The sequence below is a fragment of the Balaenoptera ricei genome, chromosome 7 (genome assembly GCF_028023285.1).
Source record: "Balaenoptera ricei isolate mBalRic1 chromosome 7, mBalRic1.hap2, whole genome shotgun sequence".
NCBI lineage: Eukaryota > Metazoa > Chordata > Mammalia > Artiodactyla > Balaenopteridae > Balaenoptera > Balaenoptera ricei.
The window spans coordinates 92,962,108-92,981,191 of record NC_082645.1 but is presented as its reverse complement, the minus strand read 5'-3'; the positions used below and the strand labels follow the sequence as shown (position 1 = coordinate 92,981,191).

General features: G+C 41.7%; 1 protein-coding gene and 1 long non-coding RNA gene across 6 annotated transcripts in view; one reads left to right on the top strand and one right to left on the bottom strand.

The window, feature by feature from the left end:
* Positions 1–6,718, bottom strand: part of CREB1 (cAMP responsive element binding protein 1) — a 56,907-nt gene extending 50,189 nt beyond the window's left edge. For 2 of the 5 annotated variants that reach the window (XR_009504280.1, XM_059928548.1), the window contains exon 1: positions 6,511–6,717. The gene's annotated coding sequence lies outside the window, so the exon portion shown is untranslated. Of the gene's footprint in view, positions 1–6,510 lie in introns of all 5 variants that reach the window. The other 3 variants (XM_059928551.1, XM_059928550.1, XM_059928549.1) reach the window with 3 other exon arrangements.
* Positions 6,719–6,870: 152 nt separating this feature from the next.
* Positions 6,871–19,084, top strand: part of LOC132369176 (uncharacterized) — a 255,598-nt gene continuing 243,384 nt past the window's right edge. Inside the window, exons 1-2 of the long non-coding RNA XR_009504287.1 lie at positions 6,871–7,072; positions 16,332–16,383. This is a non-coding gene — a long non-coding RNA (uncharacterized LOC132369176). The remainder of the gene's footprint in view (positions 7,073–16,331; positions 16,384–19,084) is intronic.

Below are 19,084 nucleotides of genomic sequence, written 5' to 3'. Positions count from 1 at the left end.
ATACTCAGGCTTTACTGTTTATAGCAACTAGAACAATACTTCATTTAATATCTATAAAAATACCTAAATGAATAAATTTTCTTGTGATTATTCCACCAACTATAAAAAAGCCGATGGTCAATAAACATTCACTGAATAAATGACCAGACTGATAAATGGCAGGAAGTAAAACCGTAACAGCAAACAATAAAGCTGCTACTGACACTTTTAAGGAAATGATACCCCTTTAAGAGTACAGAGTTCAGAACAAGCAATAATTTTCACTTCAGTGATGAAAAAGAAGATATTTGAGTCTCCTACTGCTAATCACTTACACAAATAGGGATAACAACCCTCAAAATTGTTATTCAGCTTTGTTTAGATAACAAACACTTTTAGTTCCATCTATGCTGTCATATAATTATAACCAGAAACTCACATGCAGATAACCAGCTCATTAGGAAGAGTTAAAATTGAAGAAAGAAAACTTAGTTTCCAAGAAGATTCACTAATCTTTGGGAAAGACATTTTTATATTACCATTGGTATAAATAAACTCTCAGATCCACCCTCTACTCTGACACCAAGGTCATTACTTAGTTATTTTAACTTCTCACTTAATTCTCTCTTCTCCAACCAAATGTCAGTCTTTACTTCTCTCCTCCAGGAAAAAACTTACCATCGATCCCTCAGACCTCTTACTCTCCAAACCTTGACTGTTGATAGACTATTCAGAGAGTCTAGATTAATCCAGCCAGGAACAATTTGTTCAGACAGCCCATCTCGTTTATGGTAAACTTTTATTACCTTACCTCAACCCTGAGAAAAAGCAACTCAGGCATTTAAAAGTTTAACAAGGGGTACTACTGTTAAGTTGAGATTCATGTAACTAGCCTCAAGAATTGATTAAATACATAAAGGTAATTTTTCATCACTGGATATGTAAAATACTGTCACCAAAGTATGAATGATAAATCTTCCCCTCCCCCCCTTCTTATTGGTAACCTAGGAGACAGGTGAACAAAACTAGGTAAAATAACAAAACATATCTTTACAGGGCCAGGACTGGCAGAGCTAAGAGAAGAATGCAAAACAAAATAAAACAAAACAAACAAGATGCAAGACAAGACTTTGTATATACTAAGGAAAGAGGGGCATGCTGGGTGAGAAGAGAAACAAATGGCTATTCTTATCTGTGTTTCAAATATGTCTCAAAAACCTACATTTACAGATTTGATAATACAGAATAAATTTAAAACTATACTTTCTTCTTACAACTCCAAAAAGTTTAACCAGACTAACCACATATAATGACTGAGTTAGCATATGCATTAAATTGGCAGAGGAAAGCAAGTAGCCATTGTTCTAGTTCATGATCTTTACCTCTACCCCAAAAGGCAATTCACTGATACAATGACACTGTGAGAAATCATTTCATTCCCTGCTAGCCTCCAGATATGCTCCAGAAGAAAACTTTTCTGCCTTTACAGATTTCAATTATCCACTCCCCCCACCACCAAATCTAGAAAGATAAGTGCTTTGTAAACATTTTAGTCACTGAGTGGGTAAAAATAGCATGTATTAGTATTTTATATAAAAATACTAGTAAATCCTCAAAATAATAGTTAAGACAATATTCTTTCATTAAAAGCTTTAACATATGTAACTGTCAACCTAAGCATACAAAGAATGAGATACACCGTAAAAGGTTCATTTAATGATTTTTTTTGAAAGATATGGAACTTTTTTCTGTCCCTGCTGCTGGAGTATTAGTTATCATTTTCTAAGTTTAATCAACTTAAAAAACTTACAGCATGTGTATTTTAAAGATAAATACACTAACAGCATGTATAATTAAAATGAACTATAGTTAAATGCTGCTTAGAAGGTCCAAAAAAGAAAGACAGGTACTGAAACTTGTTTTGTGTTCTAGTTGAAATGAGTATTACTTGGGTCAACTGGTTGACCAAGGACTTTCACAGTAAAAAAGAGAAAAAAAAAATTCATCTCAGCAGTAAAGTCGCAGTAGACAATCATATAGAAGAAACTCACCATTCATTTAGATATCAAATATAAAACTCACTGATTAATGACAATAAGAAATATTAGCAAATCATCAAAAAATAAGTTAATGAGTATATAAAAAATTAACTCAGGGAGAAAGCTAGTACACTAATCAGGATTACTGAGTAATAATATTCCATGAGAATAGTCTGTTTAAAAAAAGGTCTGGACTACATGAGATGTTCTTTCTCATTCAGAGAGAAAACTATAGACTTTTTTTGGTTGAAATAACATAAGGAAGTAGTTTGTTCAGGGCTATAAGAACCACAACAAAAGAGTTAAATTCAGATTAAATTCACTTTGAGACTTAAATCTTCTACAGCTTGCTTTCCTCTTCATGTACATCTCGATCATTTTAATAAAACTTAAAAAAAACCCCTGAAACTAAAAAGGTAATTGAGGCAGTTCAAATAATTTCCTATCACAAACTGGCATCTCTCATTCAAACGAAATCTTTCATTTAAAGAAATAAAGGCATAATGACAGCATTCCTTACTTTAAAAGGTCACAAAAGAGCTAAAAATAAAATCAGCTCACCAACCGGTTAACAAACACAGGTATATCCAGATGATGAGGTGCCTCATAATTAAAAGAATGAAGCTCTTTATGTCCTGACACAAACCAACTGCTAAACCATGTTAAGTGAAAATAGCAAGATATAGGAGTGTACATAGTATACTACCATTTGTATAAAAGGGATGTGCGGGGAGGAGAGTACATACATATTTGCTTGTGTATGGACAGAACACCTCTGAAAGGACAAACAAGAAATTGGTGACACGTGGGTGACTGGAGGGTGGGGGCAAAACACATGACTCCCTGCTGTATTACATCCTATGTGTTTTGAATTACGGACTATCTGAATGAATTACTTATTAAAAAAATAAAATTGGAAATACAAAATATAATCCTCCTTTCTTCCATCTTCATCAAGTGTGATCTCTTTTTCCTTTGACTGCTTTCTGATGACATATACTCTGCATTATTAGTCATCATGTCCCCAAAAGTTCCTTGAGGGTAGAGATATGACAATGTAATTCATCTTTGGATTCGCTGCAGCTTCTGGCCCAGTGTATTAAAACACAGTAACAATAATAATGATGAGTAATTTTAAACATAATAGGAAACACTTGTTGAGCACTTGTGACATGCCTCATGTTTAATATGCATTAACTTATTTAATTCCCACATTTGTATGAGCTAGATATTGTACACTTATGACCAAGGAAATTGAGGTATAGAGAAGAAACCTGCCCAAGGTTCCAAGCTAGGAAGTTAAAATAAACCTTAAAAATAAATAGCTGTCATTAATTGAATCCTTAAGGAAGTACTTTATAATTATCTCACAATGCTATAAAGTACCTGGTATTATTCTAATTTTATCAGATAAGGAAACTAAGGCTGAGAAAGATCAAGAAACTTCTTGTAGGTCACAAAATTCCTTGAGGGTAGGCACATGACAGTAGTGGCAACAGGAGGATTCAAACTGGCATGTGATTCCCAAACCCCATGCTCTTTCCATTAACTACATCCTCTGTCACAGTAAATGCTAAATATTTGAAGTACCACAAATTGTTTCTCAAGTGATAATGTAGAGATGAGTTCATACATGAGTAAGAAAAAAAACAATCTTTTCATTTTTTCCATTCCCTATATCCTTAAATTCAGATTTGAGCTCTAACTATTCAATAAAGAAGCCATCACTGGAGGTGACACTGTAACATGAAGAAAGATATGCTTACAAGATTATGTCACAGGCTGGCTATAAACAAGTCTACATAACCATTCCTGATAAGATACTGAAATGAAATTATAAATTTCAGTGATACATTGTTAAGCATTAGGTTACAAGTAAATTTTTTTTTCTACTGTGTAAAAAAAGGAAAAAGATTTTTAAAATGAGGTGAAGTTGGAGATACATACTTGGTTTTACTGTAACCATATTATACCCCCCAAAACAAAACCCAATGTCTTAGAATGAAAAACAAAATAAAGCTACTTCTCTATGAAGAAACAAAAAGTCTATTAATCAGATCTAATCATGAAAATGAATTTCGGAAAGCAGAAAAAAGAAGGTGCCATTTTATGAATCAGGTTTCTAAGTTTCCTTAGGCTCTTATGTGGAAAAGAAAATCATTCAAAAGGAGTAACACTGAAGTTTTAAATTCCGTAAGAAGTGTCCTTTTAATATTTTTCAGTCAATTTGTGTGAAAGACTCATTGGCTTTCTGAATACATGTCCATTAAAAAAAAGGTTCAAACAGATTTAGCTGTAATTTTTGCTGATCCCTGGGAGGGAGCAGAAGTATAATTTAGTAACAAGCTCTAAATGAATATTCAAATATTAATGAATAGAAGTTTAAAAAGTTTCACCTGAGATTACTAAAAGAATTAGATTATGAATTTATAAATAAAAATTAAAAAGAAATCTTTTGGATAAGACTGAAGAAAAAACCTGTCAGAAAACTTTTTTTTTTTCCTAATTCAACAAAGGAAGAGTCATTGTCATATAGTCTGTAAGGCAAAAAAATTCTACTCAACTTATGCTGGTTTGCAGAAAATCCTTAAGGAAAACCAGTAATCTATAGCATCATCAAGACCATAATTTCCTCAGTGTTTGGAAATAAAACCATCTTCCCAATGGAAATAAAACCATCTTCCCAATTCTTACGGAAAAACTCTTTATTACATCTTCTTAATTAGGTTTCTTGGCAATGACAAATTGCTAAGGTGGTTTTTTAAAGACTTGCAATACAGCAAAGTAGGTTTTGGAAAAGTGACTTGCAAACAGAAAATCAGAAGACAGTGCTTCTACTAACAATATTTATTCCTAACAAGAAACCTTGTTTCTATCACACCCTGAGACAGGTAAGTATTTTAAAAACAAATAACCTGTTCATCTTTTGCATCACTTAAAATAACCATTTTGGCTTTATTTTTAAATCAGGAAATGAGTGTAAAAGATTTCAGTAGCTGGCAACCAAAAGTATCTTTTATACTAACTAAACCTTTAGAAGGCAAAACTGTTGTAAGCTAAGGCTAGCATGAAATTCTAACTTCTGAAGAAGGCAAGACAAATAGGTCATATCCCAGGTCCTTTAAAAATTGTCTTTTAATCTTTGATGTGTCAATGACTTTTCTGCTGTCCCTTTTCCCCAACAGGGAAAGAAAAAATAAACCTTGCGGCTTAAATTATTGTCGGTCTGGGGCTGGGGTTACCTACCGCATGCTAGACTAATAATGGAAACTTTTAAATGCCTGTTTTTAGAATTAGTATTAACCAATCTCTTGTTTACGTTTAGAAAGAAAGATGTGCGAAACATGGTAGGGGGTGCGAGGGGAGATCCGGAAGACCCAACACCACGGCTCCACCCCCCCCCCCCAAAAACGTGATATAAAACAAAAGTACATCGGCTAATATGCGTTTCAACAAAGTGTTTCAGAATCTCTCAAGTGATTATTCCCTTATTGAAAAGGGTTAAAACCGAAACTGTTTTCAAACATCAGCTTCCCTTTTACAAGATCCCAACAGTTTTTTAAGTTACTACCAATGTTTTTCTTAGCACCCCCTTCCTCCCCAAAAGAATGCATTTCCATGACTACTGATTAAAAAAAAAAGAGAGTGAAGGAAAAAGTCAAAAATTATTTTAAAAAGCGCGAGTTCTCATTCCTTCATGTAGGCAGAAAAACACAGAAAACATCTTTCCAATGGGGTGGGAGCAGAGGAAAAGGGCGTGAATAAAATACAGTACGAGAAGAAACACTGGGTTTCGAACTTTATTGCACAGAGAGTGGAGAGGAGAGTAGGTCAGCCGGAGCAGCGCTTCCCCTCGCGAAGCGGGCATGCAGACACGGAGGCTACCGGGAAGGCAGGCACCTTCACCTCCTCTGCCCTCAAATGTCGCCTTCTTCCTCCTCCACCCCCCGCGGGCACCCCGGTGGCGCTGCCCGGGCGGACGGCGGGCCGGGTCGGGGGCGAGGCGGGCGGCGGGGGCCGGGCGGGCGGCGTGGGGGGCAGCGCCCGGCCGGGCCAGGCCGGCGGGCGGCCTCTCCCGGGGCGGCTTCGGGCTCTAGGCTCCCGGCTCCGCGCCCGGCCCGGCCCGGCCCGGCCCGGCGGCGGCGGCGGCGGCGGCGGCGGGAACGCGGGCGCCAGCTCGCCGCGGCCGGCCGCCCGCACACACCCCCGGCCGCCGGCTCCCACCCCGCCCGCCGCCCCCCGCCATGAGCGCCGCCGCTGGCTGCAGGCAGAGTCGCTGCCGCCCCGGCCGCCGCTGGCTCCAGTCCGCCGCCATTATTCTTTGTTCGCTGCGAGCGGCGGCGATGGTGTGGGGTTCGGGCGGAGGCTCCATCTTTACCACGGCCCCTCCTGCGAGGGGAAGGCCCCGAGCGCTGGTGTCCGGCGCCTCCCCGTCCCCCCTCCGTCCCCCCGGCTCTCTCCGGCTCCTGCCTCCTCCTCCTGCTCCTCTTACCGGTGGTACAAGCTCCTCCGTCACTGCTTTCGTTCGCGGCCCGGATCTCGCTGGAGTTTTATTCTCTCCCCCACGTAACACACCGCGTCAAACTACACCTCCGCCGCGTCACTCACCAACACTCCGCTTCTCCCAGCCGCCCGGGCCACAGGCAGCAGCAGCCGCCGCCGACTGAGGACTCGCAGCCAGGGAGCCAGCCAGCGCCGCCCAGTGCCGAGTGCGCAGCGGCCGCGCACGGAAACAGCCGAGCTCGGCCCGGAGGAGCTAGAGCGGCCCCGCCCTCAGCGCTGGAGGCGGAACTTGCCGAAGACCTTCGAGTTCCTTCGGGCACGGCGGAGGGCTTCCGCGGGGAGAGGGAAGGCGGAGGTGGTCTGGGGCCAGGGGTGGGGAGGAGTGATCCAAGTCCGCCCTCCCCCCCCCCCCCCCCCAGCCAATTATCGACGGATAAAACCCGCGGCGGAAATTTGCAGGAAGAGTTAGGGTTTGTGTGTGGCGGGGTGGGGAATTCCCGAGGGGTGTCGACGGCTGGATGGAAACCCCCGCGCGGGCTGCCCTTGCGGCGGTAAGCGGCGGGCTCTAGGGCGGCTGCGGCGTGCCGGGTCTGGGTCTCCGAGCGCCGCCAGCCCCGGGAACTTTCAAACGCTGCCGGGACGAGGGAGACGCGCCACTGGGTCGGGGCCGCGGCTGAGTGCGAGAGTCCTGCGAGCCGGGGAGGAAGGCCTGCAGCGGCTCTGCGGTCGCCCCCGAGGCCTGGGGCCTGGGCTGGACGCTGGGACGGTAGGCCGCGGCGCTGCGCCGGCGCGGCCCGGGGGCGTCGTTGGCCCCGGTGGGGAGGGTTTCCCGCCCCTCTGGGCGGGCCGGGCGGCTCTGCTTCGAGAATCCGCTGAGAAACCTGGCGCCCGCCGGCGGGGCCGTTCTATTTCGGGGGACGGAGGCTCTGGGACTCCGGTCACCTTGGCGGGGTTCAGTCCAACAGCGAGGACGGCCAGGCCTGGGGGGCACATCTTCGGCCTCCGAGCCGTGACCTGCCCTGACCGAGGTTGCTCTTCTACACTTTCGAAGTGTCTTACCTTCCTCTTCCACCTGCCCGCCTTTTTTTTTTTTTTTGCACCATCCTGTGTCGGTTTCTTTTCACAGCCCGTTTTCTACAGCACAGGGTTGCAGCCGCTGCACCCTTTTCTTCACCACCCACTCCGCCTCTGAACCCGCAGTGTGATTTCCGTTGCCTCGAAGCTACTGAACCTGCCCTTTCAGAGGTCACCCGAGACACGATACCGACTTTACCATTATCCTTTTTATTGAACTCGGCAGTCCTCTCCCGGGCTTTTATGTCTATTGTAATTCACTTTCCGTCCCTTAAAGCAAACATGTTTTAGGAAGCTGAGAGGGTCTAAATCTGAGCTCCGTCCCATATTGGCTTACTGTTGAAAAAGAAAGAGTTCCCTAGCCTGGTACTGTAGATCCCCTCGTCCTTTCTCTTTGGGCTGAAGAATGTCCCCCTTTGCTTCCGTTATTTTCAACCTTTCCTTCTCTACCGGCGTTTCTGTCCAGTATTTGAACATCGTGAAGTTTCTCATTTTTTGAAAAGATTTGTCTCTTTAAATTCCTCTCCAACCGCGATTGTCTCTTACCCCGTGGACGTTCATGTCTCAGTCCTCAGCCCTCTCTAGTCTAGCTTCTGTTCTTACCACACACCCGAAGCAGCTCTGAATTGTCACAGACAAGCTTCAGGCCTCATTTACAAGACCTCGTTCTGGCATTTTACACCATTGCCCACACCCTCATCCAAATATTCTCTGCCCTCTGCTCTTGTTTTCCTTTTACCTCTCTGGTGGTTCTTCAACAACCAGCTTCTCCTCATTTAGCCAGCTGTTAAATATTGGAATCCTGTTGAGAGCTTCATCCTCTTCTCGAGTCCCACCATGTGCATTTTCCTAGGTGGTCTCATCCCCTTCCGGTAGCTTCAAATACCCTCTGCCAAAGACTGTCCAGCTCAAAACTCAAGCCTAGATCTTGCTCTTGAACTCTAGATGCATATTTCTTACTGCCTGTGCTACACTTTCATCTGGATGACTTGATGTCAAACTCAACCTGTTCCCTCCAAAAGCCTCTTCCCATAGACCTCGGATCAGTAAAGTACAGCCTGTCCATCTACTCAGTTCAGAAACCTAAGACACCTCCGACACACATCAGAATCACCTAGACCTGCCTTAAAAATATAGGATTTGTGGCTTCTCATCCCACTCTAGTCTAAGCTACCTTCATCTCTTGCTTGAAGTTCTGCACTAACTACCATTGAGGTCCTACAAAACTGCTCTTGGCTCATTCCAATCCATTTGCCATACTGCAGCCAGAGCAAATTTTAACAAATACAAATCTGATCAAGTCACTACCCTGCTTGAATTCCTTCAGTCCTTCCCTTTGCTTACTGAACACAATCTAAGTCCTTGTTATTAAGGCCAGGCCCTCCATTATCTGGGCTCATCTTCTTCCCAGCCTCCCCAGCAGTCCCTCTAGCTCTCTGCACTCCAGCCATGTTAGTCTTTTTATTTTTCCCAGGCTCTTTTCTCTTGTTCCCTACTGTAAACTCTCACCGCAAGGAATTTATACATGCTATTCCCTTCCCCTGAAATTCTTTTCTGTTACCCACTCCTCCTGCCTAATTGTAACTTAACACTTTTCTTTTCTGATTCATCATACTTGTAATTATTTGTTTAATGTCCATGTAAGGTCTGTGCAGGTAGGGACGGACCATGTCTGTCTTGTTCACCACCAGAATTTCTCTCCTCCCATCCCCAGCACAATGTCTAGAATGTAGTGGTGCTCAGTAAATACTGAACAAATAATATCTCTATGGTCCTGGGAAAAATTCCTTAATATTTTGGGGTTCAAATCCTGGTTCAGCCACTTACTAGCTGTGTGACTTTGGGCGTATTTTTCATTCTTCCGCCTCAGTTTTCCCATCTGTGAAATGAGAAGATGATAATAGCACCTACATCATAGTGTTACTATGGTAATTAAATGAGATCATTCATGGAAAGTGTACTTGGCACAATGACATGTAATAAGTAAGTGTCGAAATGTTGCCTATTACTAGCTTTATTTGTATATCTCACCCTTGTGTCAAATACATTTGCAAAATTGAGCTTATCATCTTCCTGCTCTTCTTACCCTGGCCCTATACATGATATCAAAATATTAGAATTATTTGCTCATAACCAATACTTATCACTCACCAAATATGGTAATTTTTAATTTAAAAATTTCCTTATATTCTTTCTGTTCACACTGATCTTCATTTAGGGCCTACCTCTTTATGCCTTAGTTACTTTGCTGACTTCCTAGGTGCTTCCTAGGTGCTAGTGGGACTGCAGGCCCACTTCTCCTATTCACTTGTGCCCTACTCTCAGACCAGTGGGCCTCAAACAGTTATTAAATCATACCTTCTCCTTGACTTTTGCTCTCCTGGCCTCTGTTTTCACCTAACTTTGTTTATTCACTCATTCAATCATCCAGTCATTCAAGTGCAAGTTATTTTACTAAACACTTTGGATATACTTCAGATTTGAAATGTAGTCTCCCAATTTCATGTATTTGCTCTGGCATCTCCATAAACCATAGAAATGAACTAGAAATGTCAAACTTTAGCATCCGTTTTTATCTCTGGGACTTGAAAGCTACTCCCATTTTTGACTCAATTTTTCAATTGGAAAACAGGGTCAATATTGGGGAGATGAAAGTAGGGAAGAACACATGGATATAAGTTGACATAGTATAAGATAGATAAGATGGCAAAGGGGGAAGGTCTCAAGAGATGATTATAAAAGGCTTCAAGGAGAAAGTGGTAGCTGAGAGCTTTTTTCTAACCACGGCTTCCTTTTCCTGTTATTTTTCTCTCTTCCGCTGTTGAACCTAATTTTCACCCTCACTGTGAACTCAAGTTCCATGAACACTGCCTATTCTAGTTCATCACCTCTCAGGACTTAATTTGTTTTTCTACCTAACCCCAAGGCCATGGTGACCTATTTTGTTTATTCTAAAAATACCTGTTGAGCACCTACTTTGTGCTATGTACTACAAAACTGGGGCTATCGCGGTAAATAAAACATTGTTTCTGCTCTCAAAGGTACTAGAATAAAATCTTCAACTTCTCCTCTTTCTGACATTTCTCTTTTTTGTTCACTCCTTTGTGCCCTCATCTAGCATCATGATTGTAAATACAATGCCCATGCTGACAACCCTCAAAATTATATCTTCCCAAATCACTCTGCCAAACTTCAGACTCATTGAAACAACTGCCTACTCACACCTCCACTTGGATGTTGTCTTGGCCTTGGTTCTCCCAGAAAGCAGAATCTGAGGCAAAGTCTTCTGTGCTCTTATCTTATTAGGGAGTACAATCTTGGGGAAATGAAGGTAGGGAAAAGTAGTGAGTCAGGACAGGAGGTTAAGATTCAGTCAGGGCATGCTAACACCACCCTCCTCTGCAACATACACATACTTCCGTTTCATGTGGGCACCAAACAGACCCTTGTGTGAGAGGTGTGGCCTGAGCATGAGGCAAAACACTATTGGGTGGTTACTGCCCGAGGTTGGTTGGCCATGGCAATGAAGACAAAATAAGTGGTAGAAGGCCCTACAGGCAAGGAGGCCAAGAGGATCCTGGGTGATACAGAGGTGTCTAATAGACATCTCAAACTCAGTATGTCCGAAACTGAACTGATTTTCCCCCTCACATCTGCGCCCGCAGTCTTTCCCACCTTAATTGCCGAGGTTAGAAGTCTTGGAATGATTCTTAATACCTTCCTTTCTCTCACATCCCACATCAATTCCCGTAGGAAATTTTATTGGCTGTACCTTCAAAATATATCCAAAAACTGACTACTTCCCACCTCCACTGCAAGTGAGCTGGATCTATAATACTTTCATCTCTTACCTAGATTACTGCAATTGCTTCTTAAGAACTTCCCCTACTTCTTCCATTGCCGTACACCAGTCACTCTTCTGCCTTAGCACCTGGGGGCTGTTTCAGTGCTTAAAATGCTCTTCTTCCAAATATCAAGAGAGCTAACTCCCTCACCTCCTTCAGGTCTTTGCTGAAATGTCACTTTCTCACTGAGGCCTTGACAATAGTATTTAAGATTACAATTTGACACCCACCTCAATCACCCCTATTTTTTCCTATGGCACTTATTACCTTCAAATATACTGTCTGTTTTACTACTTTTGTTTTTTTTAAAAAATAAATTATTTATTTTTTGGCTACAATGGGTCTTCGTTGCTGCGCGCGGGCTTTCTCTAGCTGCGGCAAGCGGGGGCTGCTCTTCGTGTGGTGCGTGGGCTTCTCATTGCAGTGGCTTCTCTTGTTGTGGAGCATGGGCTCTAGGCACATGGGCTTCAGTAGTTGTGGTGCGTGGGCTCAGTATTTGTGGCTCACGGGCTCTAGAGTGCAGGCTCAGTAGTTGTGGCTCATAGGCTTAGTTGCTCCACGGCACGTGGGATCTTCCTGGACCAGGGCTCGAACCCGTGTCCCCTGCATTGGTAGGCGGATTCTTAACCACTGAGCCACCAGGGAAGCCCTGTTTTACTACTATTTATGTTTATTGTTGACTGGCTCCCCTGCTAAAATACACGTTCTAAAAAGCATTATCTTTGTTTTGTTCACTGATGTATCTCAAACACTTGAGTATGAACCATGCCCTGACATATAATAGGTGCTCAATATATGTTTGTTGAATGAATTCCCAACTTGCCTGTGTTCAGGTGGTTCATACTGTTCAGATTTATTTTCTTGGTTGCTTTTGTAATGAGCAGGAATATAATAGTTTTCCTTCTTATTTGGTAAGATTTCCTATAATCTTGATGTAACAGTTATCAATAAGAATTCCTAGGAACAATTGAAATCCCAAACACCCCTCTATCTATAAGAGCAAAAAAAAAAAAAAAAAAGGAATGACCCAAATGTCCCCATACTAAACAGTTAACTATTTAATTCAACTTTTGTCCCTTATATGTACTCATACCTCTTTTAACGTTACATGGGAACTATTCATTTGTTTGTCTGCATCCTTTATTGAACCATGAGCTCTCTAAAGGCAAAGTTGTGTTTTGTCGAACTTGCATCCCTAGTAACTGACATATAATAGGTGCTCAGTAATGTTTCTTGAATGAAAGAAAGAATGAATGGGTTAGAGTTTTTCCAGCACTGGTCAAGTGAGCGGTACCCTTTCCAGGTGATTCAAACATCTGATCTACTTAGCAGTTCTTCCCCTGCAGTGTAGATGGATGCTTGAGAGTCTTCATAATTGGAAAGAGCGCAAGGTGGAGCTGTTGTCAGCACGCCTGAAGTAATCCTGTGACTGTAATTGTACTTTCCAAATAGTTTTCCAACAGAGAGGAGAAAGCACTGACCTGTTACATCTATTTCTGTTCTGTTTACCAGTTATAGTTCCGTATGTAAATTAATATGTTGCTTCTTAAAATTAATCTTCAACACAGCAACAACAAAACTCTCCATTTCTACTTTCTCCTCTAGCTACTGTCCCTTTTTTTTTTTTGCTCTCTTTACAGTATCTCTGAAAGAGTTATATATTTACTGTCCCAATTCCTTTTCTCTCATTTTCTGTTAAATCCACTCCAGCTAGCTCTTGCCCTCAGCATTCCACCAAAACTGCTCTCCACATTTCTAAATCGAATGGCCTGTTCTCAGTGGTCTCACTTAGCAGCACTTGACACAGTTGATCACAGCCTCCTCCCTGTAACACTTTCTTCACTTGTTACTCTTGTTTCTTCAGTGTTACAGGGCACTTCACTCTCCTGATTTTCATCGTGCACTGCTGGTCATTGTTCTCAATCTCCTTTGCTCACTGACCTCTCAATATTGGAGTGTCCCAGGTCTCTGTCCTTGGACCTCTTCTGTTACTATACTTTCTCCCTCAGTGTCTCATTCAGTCTTACAGCATTGGACATGATAAATATGCTCACAACTCCCTAGTCTCAGATTCAGCCTTGTATATCCAGGAAACTCCGCATCTCTACTTGGGTATTTAATAGACCTCTCCATTTTATTAAACCCAAAACCAAACTCCTGATCTCTCCTCCCCTCAAAAACCTCTGCCTACAACCTTCTCTATCTCAGTTAATGGCACCTCCATCATTCCCATTGCTGAGGGTGACTCAGCAGCTCTTTTACAACCCACATCCAGTCCGTCATCAAATCCTGTTGCTATCTCTTCAAAATATGTGACCGCTCTTCCCATCTCCACTGATACCACCTTGGTCCAAGCCACTGTTACCTTTGGTTAGGATGCTACATCAGCCACCCTTAACCTTCATTCTTTTCTCAGCCCAGCAACCAGAGTGATCCTTTTAAACTTTAAAGCTGACCACACCATGATTCTGTTCAAAACTATCCAGTAGCTCCCCATCTCACTCAGAAAAAGCTGTGATTCTTACAGTTAGGCCTACAAGAGCCCATTTCCTCTCTGATTTTACTTTCTGCTCTTCCTCCCCTACCTTTCTCTGTTCAGAGGCCTGTTGACCATCTTGCTGTTCCTCAAACACTTTGGACCCATTCACCTCAGGGACTTTGCATTTGCTGTTCTCTCTGCTCGGGATGCTCTTTCCAGATGTTTCCATGTCCTCCTCATCTCCTCAGGTCTTTGCTCAAACGTCCCCATTTCTGTGAGGCCTTCCCTTACTACCCTGATGAAAATTGTTCACCCTGCACCCCACCTCTCTCTTTGCTCTTTTGCTCTCCCTATCTCCTTTTGCTACTTAATTTTTCTCCATAGCACCTGTCACTTTCTGGTATGTTATATACTTAGCTCATTTATTGTGTTTGCAGGTACTTTTGTCTCTTTTTTCACTGCTATATTCTTAACACCTAGAACAGTGTCTTGTACCTAGCTGGCACTCAAATGTTTGTTGCGTGAATGAAGTTGAAATTCTGGACTTAATCTCCTGGCATTGGTTTGTGTAAACAGGTCTCTCTCAGTTTGATCATCTCTGTATGCATCTATAAATATTGTTTCTGTATTGCAGCCTGAATCATGGTGGGCCCACCAAAGTTTTGCCTTCTTGTGGGGCCTGATTTCGTCATGACCACGCTCTCTGCCATCTCTGTCTCAGTTCCATACAACTTGAAAGAGATGAAGACCTCTTTGAAGCTTTCTGATCTTCCCATGTCTCAGAGTCAGAACTGATCAGGAAGATTCTGGTTGCTTCTTATTTCTATTCTGAGGACCAGGTGGTTAGCTACTAGTACTGCTGCATTCTTTCTTCCTTGTGACTGAAAGCAGTGCCATGTAAACAAAGTCAGATGGCCTCTTATCCTCCTGGAAATTACAAAAGGCCAGTGGTTGGCAAATAAAACTGGTAGCAGCAACAAGTGAAGATTTATTGAGTTCTTTGTGCCAGGCACTGTTTTAAACACTCTTGATTTATTAACTAACTTAATCCCCATAATAACTCAATGAGGAAAATATTAATATTAGGAACATTTTATAGATGAGTAAGCTGAAGCATGGAGGGGTGATGAAATAAACGTCTCCAAGGTCTTAGAGCTAGCAAGTGGCAGAGTCAGAATGTGAACCCAGACAGGCAGCCTGTCTCCAGAGCCTGCGCTCTTAGCCAGTGTGCTCCACTGCCTGGTTGTAGAATGAAAAGAGGGAGAGGGAATTTGCTTTGAGAAGAAAGCAAATTATAATTCCATCGATGTGAGTCTGTCATTCTGAAAGCATCATTGTAACCCAAGCACTTTCTTCTCATATCAGTTCTATCACCATTTTCATGCATGACACAAGAATTAGGCTAAAAAGCTTCCACGATACCTTGTTACTCTTCCTAGGCGAAGAAGTAGGCTCCTTGAAACCCTCTGCCTAACCACCCCCTTTCATTTTTGCTTCACTAATTCCTAGTCTTTAGCTGAGCTCTGAAGGGCGTGTCATGAACTCTGAGTACCCTACCTAACTCCCTACCCCAAACCAACACTCTAGTCTGATTTAGGTGCCTGAATTCCATGTTTTTGTTTCTGTCAAAGCACCCATCACACTTGGGACTTCCCTGGCAGTCCAGTGGTTAAGACTCCGTGCTTCCACTGCATGGGGCAAGGGTTCAATGCCTGGTCAGGGAACTAAGATCCCACATGCTGTGCAGCGCAGCCAAAAAAATAAATTAAAAAAATAAAAATGTTGGCACTTCCCTGGCGGTCCAGTGGTTAGGACTCCGTGCTCCCAATGTAGGGGGCAAGGGTTCGATACCTGGTCAGGGAACTAAGATCCTGCATGCCACATGGCATGGCCAAAAAAAAAAAAAAAAAAGTAACAAATAAATCTGGAGGAAAAAAATTTAAAAAAAAAAACCTATCACACTACTTGTCATTATTTGTTTAATTTTCTAGTTCCCTGCTAGATTGTAACTTCGGTGAGGGCAGAGATTGCATCTGCCTTATTCACTGCTATATCCTTAATACCTAGCGTGGCGTTTGGCACATTGGAGGAGTTCAATAAAATGGTTTTTTTAATGAATAAAAGTGATATTTCCATAGAATATCTGCATTCATACCCATGCATTAAGGTGAATTTTCTTATGGCCAGACTAGTCCATCTTTTTAGAAGTGCGAAAGATAATTTTCTTTCAGTCTGCCTTCCAGCTGTTGGGTTTTTATGTTATCATTTCTTATGCCATAATGCTAGTTTTCAATTAGTGGCTCTTTCTGCTTCAGATTCAACTAACATTCAACTGCAATGTAGCAGATGTCTCTCTGAGGTCTTTCATATATGTCTGCTAATTAAAGTTAAGATAATTTCTTTGGGTTTCAGCTTCTTCAGCTATACAACCAAGATACCTGATTGACTTGTGCAAGATCAGACTGTAAGTTTGAGAATTGGGGTTTGAATTTAGAACTTCCAATTCTAAATTTAACTTTCTTTTTTTCATATGTGGTGTTGCCTTTCTGTTCCTATCTCTGATTCTTGTCTACTAGTCTTTGGTTAGCACCCATATTACTGAGCGACAAGCATATTTCATAATCTTATAAGCACCTCCTTCAAAAAATTTTTCCCCACTCCTTTGTTCTGTTTTCCAATTTTACTTATTTTCTTCCCATTTCCACTCTGCCAAATTCTCTCCCAAACAGTGGCACTCAGGGTTTATGAAAACATTTCTGGGGCCTGTCCTAATCTCATGTATGGATTAAGGGCTTTAGTGATATTTGGTTATTTCTATTATTATTCCTATACTATTATTATTATTATCTATTTGAGAAAAAGATATGAGAAGAATCCCAGGAATTGTAAACAGGACATATACTACTTGGGCTCCTGATCAAACAAGGTGATTGAACACATACTTTTTGCTTTGCTTATTCCTGGCACCCTACAGTAAAGGAGGAAGAAAAGTATAAACCCTTATGATAGATAGAATAATGGTCCTCTCATAAATACTCACGTCTTAATTCCTGGAACCTATGAATGTGTTATCTTACTTGAAAAAAAGGACTTTGCAGGCGTAATTAAGTTAAGGATTTTGAGCTGCGAAGACTATCCTGGATTATGTGAGTGGGCCCAATGTAATCACAAAGCTGCTTATAAAGGAAAGAGGGAGACAGGAGAGTTAGAGTCAGAGAGAGAGAGAGAGAGAGAGGAACTGGAAGATGCTCAGCTGCTGGCTTTGATGATAGAGGATGGGATCACTAGCCAAGAAATGCAGATAGCTTGTAGGAACTAGAAAAGACCAAGAAACAGATTCTCCCTTAGAGTTTCCTCGAGGAATGCAGCCTGGCCAACACCTTGATTTTAGCCCACTGAGACTGATTTTGGACTTCAGATCTCCAGAACTATAAGATAATAAATTTGTGTTTTTTTAAGACAGTAGGTTTGTGGCAATTTGTTACAGTAGCAATAAGATACTTATACAAGCCCTCAAGGACAAAAAGAACAGAAAAGCAGACAATAGCAGTTGAGAGAATTCAGCACGTGCTTAGAAGACAGGATGGATGGAGGAAGGGTAGCTGACTTGGCAGAGTGGGAGAAGCTGATACCTAAGTGCCTGCAGAAGAGATACCGGTGAGAAGGAAGCCAATTTGCCTGACAGAAATCCAGAAGCGTTCAGGAATTAGAGGCCATGCCTGCTTTATCCCATTTGCAGAGCCTGGGAAAAGAGTACAAAGAGAGGCCTACAGAACATTTGTCCAAATATTTAAAAGTTATAAATCCAGCAAACAAACTGCTAACTAAAGTATATTCAATCCTTCTATCTTGAGAAATGCGGAGAAAGGACCTCCATTTGGGGTTACTCCTGTGAATTTAAGGAAATTGTTCTGCACGAAAGAGAGAAACCAACTAACCACCAAACAGAAAGTCTGATATGTGTGAATGTATTGAGATGAGATTTAAACAAGTAATAGAGAATTTTGAATTGGTGATATGTGCTTAGGAAACTAAGTAAACGAAGAGAACAATACAATTATTCACTCCAAGGAAAACAAAATATTTGGCAGGAGAGGAAAAGTAATCACGGTTATCACATGGCTCAAATCTAACTAGAATACAAGGTCCCAATAACGTAAATACTCATTATTAATCTAATTAAAGTTATGGTATATAGTGAAAGGAGCATGTATGTGGTGGGCTTGCAGAGAAGGAGAATAAATCCTCATTTCCATAATGAAAATCAGTAAGTAATGCCTACAACAGAAATACCGAGTTACCACAATTAAAACGTGTGTAGAGACGTGGAGGTCAATTCCAAAGAATTAGCTAAAAAAATTCACAGTGGTTATCTCTGGGGAAGGGTAAAATTCATTGAGAGAGCTTTGACTCTGCAAACTTTGAGCATGTATAACTTTGATACAACTAAATTCTTATTTAAAAGATGATCTTAAAGGGAATAAATATTGAAGATTCTTTCCTGGATTTGAAAAACATGAGAATTAAGATTGAAAAAGATATTCAAATCTCTTGAAAAAGGCCCATATCGGAGCACACGACCACAACCCATTAAAAGCCTCTGGCAGGGGATGAAGGTACGTACAAAGGACTAGAAATAAAAACAACAGTGGTCTTCTCAACAGCATCATTGGAAACTAGAAGACAATGTCTTAATGCTTTGTGATTCTGTGGGAAAATTATTTCAAATTCAGTATTCTATTATTTTCAGACATATTAGATCTTTCTTGTCATGAACACTTTCTCAGGAAACTACTAGAAGATATGCATTACCAAAATGAGGTAGTAAAACCAAAAAAAGAAGATCTAGGAATCAAGAGTATTATCTGTCAGCTTGGGCTATGATGCAGTAACAAACAATACCAAACTCTCCATGGTTTACAACATAGGTTTATTTCTTTTCACCCAATGTGTCCATCGTGTAGTTCTGCTCCTTGTCACCTTCATAATGAGACCCAGCCTGATGGAGCAGCCTTTATCTGGGAAATTGCTAGTCTTGTGGCAGAGGGAAAAGAGATGATAGATCTCTTAAGCTTCCACCTTGGAATGTCCCATGTCGTTGGCCAAACAAGTCACATGGTCACTTCTGAGTTTAACAAGGCAAAAATGTAAAATCCTTCCATAAG